We start from the raw sequence: 7,350 nt of genomic DNA on the forward strand, positions 1-7,350 counted from the left end.
GAGTAGGTCTCATGCACTCCCGGGAGAGCTGGCGATTCTCCCGCATCTGGCCCATCTGCCCATTTCAATAAAATTTGAGCCGGAATGTACGGGTGGAGGGGGCAGGGCTTCGTGATTCGCATCATTTTGGCCATGCCCCTAGTGACTTAATGCTTGTTTGGGGTCTTTTTAAACTGTAAAAAGACCCAAAAGAGGCATTGGGTCACCAGGGGCGGGGCCAAAATTATGCGAATCGCGAAGCCCCGTTCCCTCCGCCCATATACCCCTCCTGCCCTCCAGGATTTCCCGGACTCGGCCAACGTAAGGTTGGCAAGTATGACTTATGTTGGTTTTTGTAAAGTATGTGATGACACTGATGTAGTTGACGCTTCAGACAGCAGAATGACAGAAAGTACTCCATAATATGCATCACTACAAGTAAATTCAATATGTATACCATAGAGACAAACGTGCTGAAAATATGTATTTAAATTTGCCTGATGCCTCCCATGGTTTTTTTTATATGTAATGTGATATCACTTGGACTGCAAGAGCAATTAATCTAGCAAAAAAAAAAAAAAACTCCATTTCAGCAATGCATGGAAAGTTTAAATCTTAGGAAGCAAAAATCTTACCATTCTACAAGTCAAGGAGCAGGGAGTGAATTATTAAAAATGACATCAGACTGATTATTTTACTTTAATTGGTAACTGGTACTACTTGGCAAATTCATCGTTCGGCCACAACATTAAAACCACCTACCTAATATTGTGTAGGACTCCCTTGTGCTCTCAAAACGAGGCATTGCCTTCACAAGACCTTTGAAGGTGCCTACATGCTTGGACTTGTTATTTCAGCACATCCCACAGATGCTTGATCGAATAGAGATCTGCGGAATGTGGAAGCCAAGTCCACTCATTGTCATGTTCCTCAAAACCATTCCTGAACAATTTTTGAGTGTGGCAGGGGTGCATAATCCTGCTGAAAGAGGCCATGGCCATCAGTGAATACCATTGCTATGAAGGGCTGTACTTGGTATGCAACAATATTTAGGTAGGTGCTGCGTGTTCAAGAAACATCCACATGAATGCAAGGACCCAAGGTTTTCCAGCAGAACTTTGCTCAGAGCATCACACTGCATCTGTCAACTTGCATTCTTCCCATAGTGCATCACTTCCCCAGGTAAATGACGTACATGTACCCTGCCGTCCACATGATGTAAAAGAAAACGTGATGCACAGACCAGGTCACCTTCCTCCATTGCTCCATGGTCCAGTTCTGGTGCTCATATGCCCATTGTAGGCACTCTCAGTGGCGGACAGGGGTCAGCATGGGCACTCTTACCGGTCTAGGCTATGCAGCCTGCATTGTGTGTTTTGGTTTAGTGCATCAGCTTGAGAGGGATGCACTAAACCAGGCTTATGAATGAAAAATTGCATAATCCAAGCAAATAATATCTACATTCTACTTCTGTTGGTAAAGTATTATAAAATATAATTTGTATATATCAGGACCGCAGCATTCATTAGCCGACTTAGGCCATCTACAAGGTTGCGACTGGTGGTCACAATTACAGTAATTGTCGGGGATGGCCAATCCATCAGGGAATTCTTACCTAGGTCCAGCCCCACAACACCACTGAAGCAAAACAACTGTGGGAACCATAACAGGCTTAAAAGAAGGAGCCCATATGACAGGTCTGCATTCTAACATTTACTTCAGAGAGGCTGACTAGGGGTAATGACTCCAGTTGGATTTGTCCAGAATTGTGCCTGTTTGGATAAAAAAGGGGTAAAGACTATGTAGACTCCTTCTTTGTAGACCTGAAAAAAAGCAGGTGGACATTTAGCTTGTTCCCTATCCCGCTGGCTAATGCGTGAAACAGTGTGAAACATTAAAAAATGTGTATATTAATGAGTATGGTGTGTTGCTGTGTAAAAATCCCAAAGGTCCAGGTTTATTCCGGAAACATTTTGTCACGGTCGTCTGAATTTCTTGTTACGATTCGTGACCCTTGGGACTAGCTGGAGCAGGAGTGAAAGAGAACTTAGCAGCCTGGATGATCTTCTTGCTCATTGTAGAATATAGCAGGGGAATGAGCAGTCTAGAAATGTTGACAGGAACAGTGCACTAGTAATGCAGACAGGAACAGTGCACTAGTAATGCAGACAGGAACAGTGCACTTTGTAATTCTGACAGGAACACTGCACTTGTAATGCAATCAGGAACACTGCACTTGCAATGCAGACAGGAACACCGCACTTGTAATGCAGTCAGGAACACTGAAGCCAAGAACTATCCTCTGGAGAGAAGTGTGTTGTTCTGGCAATGAACAGATCACAGCAGCAGGTTTAAATAGGATGTCCCAAACAACTATTGGCTGATCAGTTCATGTGATCACAGCTTCTGAATCTGGTTGGTTTGGAATGATCACCTAACTGCATCCAAGATGGCCGCGCCCATGCAGCAGAACAAACAGTATGTGTTTGTTTACAAATGAAGGTGTGGAGAACGGGAATGCTGCAGATGACCAGAAGGGACCCAGGTAGCCGTGATATGACAGCGGCGGATGAGGTAAGTGCGGCTAAGATCCCGATTTGTGACACATTTCAGTTGCTTGCAGACTATCCTGATTCATTCTAGTTGTTCCAGGTACCTGTTGTTGCTACCACTTCTACATAATGTTCTATTGAGGAGAACCACTGGAGATCCATCCAGGTCTTTGATCCCTATTTCAAGAGCCCACTAGGTTTCCAAAACTGATCATTTTCCACAGTAAGTTTGAGCAACCGGCTATATACTGCACAGCAACATATAATACTCTGTTTTAACTAGAAATCTGGCCTTGAACTGTTCCACACTGAAATGTCTACTCCTTCAGTTATCTTTTGTCCATACGTATGCTTATTTGTGTTCTTTTGTCTTTTTCTAATAGTCATACATATTTCTTTAGCTACAACCCCCATCATCATCTTCATCAAGTAACAAGACGGGTCTTTTGGATCCTTTGCGGCCTGCATAGTTTGACTCTGTTCACCACAAAGTCTAACTAGGTTAAGGTGTTCACCAGGGACACCCACAAGGAGGTTTGGCCTTAGTTGCTTCTATCCCGCAGGTCATGGTTCTCCGGGCGGCAACTAAGCGAGACCGGTTGGAGACGATGTTTGAAGTTAGAGCATTGCAGGTACAGGATGACAGAATTTCCAGGTTTAGCTGAGATACAGAAATACTAGATGCCACGTACAGTTAGAGACTGCGGGGACAGGCAGGGGCGCACACACGCAGAATTGTCAGGGGAGGTTTCCCCCCTGACCCCCCTGACCCCCCCCAAAAAAAACCCACAAACACGCGAGAGCTGCTGCGCATGCTCCGTTTCGGCAGCTTCTTTGACAGTGCCGCGGCTGCTGTATAGGACAGTGCCACTATGGTAGGCACTTAGTTAGCGGAGGGGGGGTTTCTGGAGACTCAGAAACCCCCCCCTGCGTGCGCCACTGACAGGATACCGGAATTTCCAGGTTTAGCTGAGAAGCAGAGATACTGAAGACAAGGTATGGTTAGAGGTTGCAGGTACAGGATCCTGGAATCAGTGTCGTAACTAGACATTTTGATGCCCTGCTCACTAACCCCCGTGTTTTGGTTTTGGATCTGGATTACCATTGTGTTTTGGTTTTGATTTTGCTTTTCCCAAACCGCCCTTGCGTGTTTTGGTTTTGGTTTTGTTTGGTTTTGTTTTGCAATTTTGTTTAAAAATCAATGTTTCTTGGATAAGTAAGGTAATTCTAAAGCTAATAAATTAGGAAGAAAACAGTTTAATCCCTGGTAGGCCGTCCTTAATTCTGCACACAAACCTAATTGTCTTCCTCTTCATCTTAGCCTATTGGCAATGCAGCCATCGTCTTTGGGTGTATATTACACCCTACACTTATAGTTAAATATATAAAGAAATGGACAAAGGCAGTTTGGTTTCTTTCTCTCTAGGCCCCCCTCCACTTGTAGAAAATACTAAACAATTCAGCCGTTATAGACTGTACAATATAAATTGAAATGGACAAAGGCAGTTTGGTTTCAGTCTCTATAGCCCCCCCCCCCCCTCCACTTGTAGTTAAATAGAAAAAAAGCAACCTGCACAGACTGTAGAATTAGAATATAAAAAGAAATGGACCAAGCTAGTTTGGTGGCTGTCTATGACCTCCCCTCACCCTCCACTTGTAGTTGATAGAAAAAAAGCAGCCAGCATAGACTGTAGAATTAGATTATAAAAATAAATGGACAAAGGCAGTTTGGTATCTGTCTGCATCAGTCCCCCTCTCCACTAGGAGTAAAATAGAAAACTATTCAGCCGTTATAGAGTCTAGAATATAAATAGAAATTGAGAAAGGCAGTTTGGTATCTGTCTGCATCAGACCCCCTCTCCACTAGGAGTAAAATAGAAAACTATTCAGCCGTTATAGAGTCTAGAATATAAATAGAAATTGAGAAAGGCAATTTGGTATCTGTCTGCATCATAATCATCAACATAATCATTAGTGCCCTCGTCGCCTACACAAATCTCCCCCTCATTCTCTTCTAATTCCAAAGTGGCATCCTCAATTGGTGTATCACCGGCTGCACTCGGGCTGTTAAGGCACACATCAGCAGAACTGCTGAAAGGAACCCTCTTTATGGGTACACTGTCACTAACAGAATGCTCACGATTAGACATACCACTGGTGGATGGACTCTCCACAGGGATTGGTGTCATTTCTGATTCAGAGCATACATTATCCTCTAATGCCTTACTGTTTTCTTGCAGCTTTGCTTTCACGCGTAACAGTAGTTGTGCACCACTTTTAGACTCCAAATTACTTGGTCATGCTTGGTCACGAGTGACCGTACAAGAAGAAGGCTCAGTAACATTTTTTGATCTGCCACTAATAGAGGAAGGTGAAGGCCTCATTCTTTCTTTGCCACCGCGTGTGTAGAATGGCATGTTGGCAATTTTTTTTTTTTATCGGCACTTAACTTTTCCTCAGTTACACTTCTTTTTCGCTTCAACATGGTCAATTATTATCGCCTTTCCCAGATGACGTTCTGGGAACACTATCATCAGGAATGGTGATGGAACCGGGTTGCTGATTCTGCTCATATGTGGACTGCTTTGAATCCAATATAATGAGGCCAAAGCACTTGTAGTGCCAAAATTGTATTAGATAGATATTGCTGACAAATATGACTTTTGACAGCCAGAAAAATTAGTGTTTCACACTGGGGAATATGGGAGACCCCAAAAGCACTTGTAGTGCTAAATATTTTTTTAAGCTACTGCTGACAAATATGACTTTTGACAGCCAGAAAAATTATTGCAAAAGAATGGGGAATAAGGGACACCCCAAAAGCACTTGGAGTGCCAGAAATTGAAAAAAAAACCCTCCTCTATCCTCCTCTTACTGCTGTAACAATTGGTATTAATATTAGAATTGACTAGAATGGAAACAATAAAGTGTCCAATTATTGCTCTGTCCCTGCACTGATATAGCCTGTGAAATAACCCTGCTCTCTCCCTCTGTCAAATGGCGATGGATTGCTGTGGAGGCTGGTATTTATGCTTTTCAAATCTCGCGAGAACCGAGCTCAGAAATACGAATACGTCACAATGAAGTTTTGCCTCGATTTCGATTCCGAATGGGCGGGAGAGGCTCAGTACTCGGATAGGCTAAATTCGGATCTCGGGGAACCGAGTCCGCCCATCTCTAATATATTTACACACACAGTGGTGGGATTCCAATAAATTAACAACCGGCTTTCTGACTATTTAAAGCATGCAAAAAATATATAGTGATAGGTATTCTAATATTTTATGCACTTAATAGTCAAATAAGAATTGTGATACTAAATTGTGTGTTTTATAATATTTATCTTTATTGAAGTTTTTAAGGCAGTTTCAACAGAGATTCACAAGAACAGATAAGTGGGTAACAAAACCACCTCATTAATACAAAATGTCATAATAACACATTCAAATAAATGTTATAATAGAAGAAGAAGAAAGAGAGAAAAAGGAAAAGACAGAGACGGGGATAGGTAAGGGGGGGGAGGGGCAATGTTTCCTAGTACAGATTGTGTAAATAAACAATTCGAGTCCTAGCAAGGAGAGTAGACAATTTGTACATCTTCAAACCGTTATACATTCAGTAGTACTTTCGCCAATGCAGGTCTGTTGCAATCCGACCCCTGTCCCTAGCTGTTCCAGTTATTGACTGCTCTTGGAACTATAGTTCACCCTCCCACAAGCATCACTCCCGCCCCGCAAAGACACCACCCACCCTCACAGCACTTGATGTTAACCTCAAAATGTCAAAATCACAAAGGGCTTGGAAACCCATACACACATTCTGCACAACACAATTCACTCTGAAAATTGCTAATAACCAAGATTCTACTTATACTGTGGTGTCATTTGTTTTTTTAAAGAATAATAAAGATATTATACAATAATTTATCTGACCACTATTTATACTATAAGAACATTTACTTACAATATTTAACATTTTAACTCCACCTCCCTTATCTCATAGTCTCTCTTGGATACTGAATAAAAGAGTTCTGACTGCACATTTGGGCTTTTTCTACACCATAGTATTCTCATTTTTAACCAGAAACACAGTAATAATATCTCTTCATTTACTATCCAATATTCTCAAATTCACTAATATATTATATAATTCATTACATACACACCCTTACCCATATGCAAAAATATTAAATACCTTCCACAGACAACCACTTTCTTTCTTCCCTTTACCCTGCCCTTACACTTCTTTCATTATGAAACTTTCTGGTATCTTATCTGAAAGTTAATTCCTTTTAAAAATATGTCAATGCAGTAAGCGTATCAAGCCAATGAAGTGCCTCATCTCAAATAACCAAGAAGATTCCCAAATACAAACGTCTAAGTTTTTTTTCAATAATTACACAAATATTGTAGCATTATACTAAAAACAAAAGTCACTTGCCTGAGTTGTCTCAATAATGATTTTGTTTTCTTGACTGAGGCTTTTTTAACAATCACTGATTTTTTTGATTTTTTTCCCCTTTTACATTTCTCCCTCCTCCTTTTTTTTTTCATGTCTCTTACATAATACAAGCTCAACAGTTGGATAGTTTCCATGTTCCATGTTCCATGTTAATGATTGTTGCTGGCAAATAAAAATAAAAACTGAAAAAACTGGCAGTGATAATTTTGACATGTGTGAATTTACTTGGTTAGGCCAGTGAAATGGTGGAGACAACAATAAGCAGTAACTAAAAAATAATAATAATGCACTGTTAATAGTCATAGCTAACTGGAGTTACTCACATTTCATCATCATTTATATAGCGTCAGCAAATTCT

General features: G+C 41.2%; 1 protein-coding gene across 1 annotated transcript in view; it reads right to left on the reverse strand.

Annotated features, from left to right (window-relative positions):
• LOC142099241 (flavin-containing monooxygenase 5-like) overlaps nt 1-7,072 on the reverse strand; it is a 35,187-nt gene extending 28,115 nt beyond the window's left edge. Inside the window, exon 1 of the mRNA XM_075182493.1 lies at nt 6,972-7,072. The gene's annotated coding sequence lies outside the window, so the exon portion shown is untranslated. The remainder of the gene's footprint in view (nt 1-6,971) is intronic.
• Nucleotides 7,073-7,350: the final 278 nt, after the last annotated feature.

This window comes from Mixophyes fleayi, chromosome 8 (genome assembly GCF_038048845.1).
Source record: "Mixophyes fleayi isolate aMixFle1 chromosome 8, aMixFle1.hap1, whole genome shotgun sequence".
Lineage (NCBI taxonomy): Eukaryota > Metazoa > Chordata > Amphibia > Anura > Limnodynastidae > Mixophyes > Mixophyes fleayi.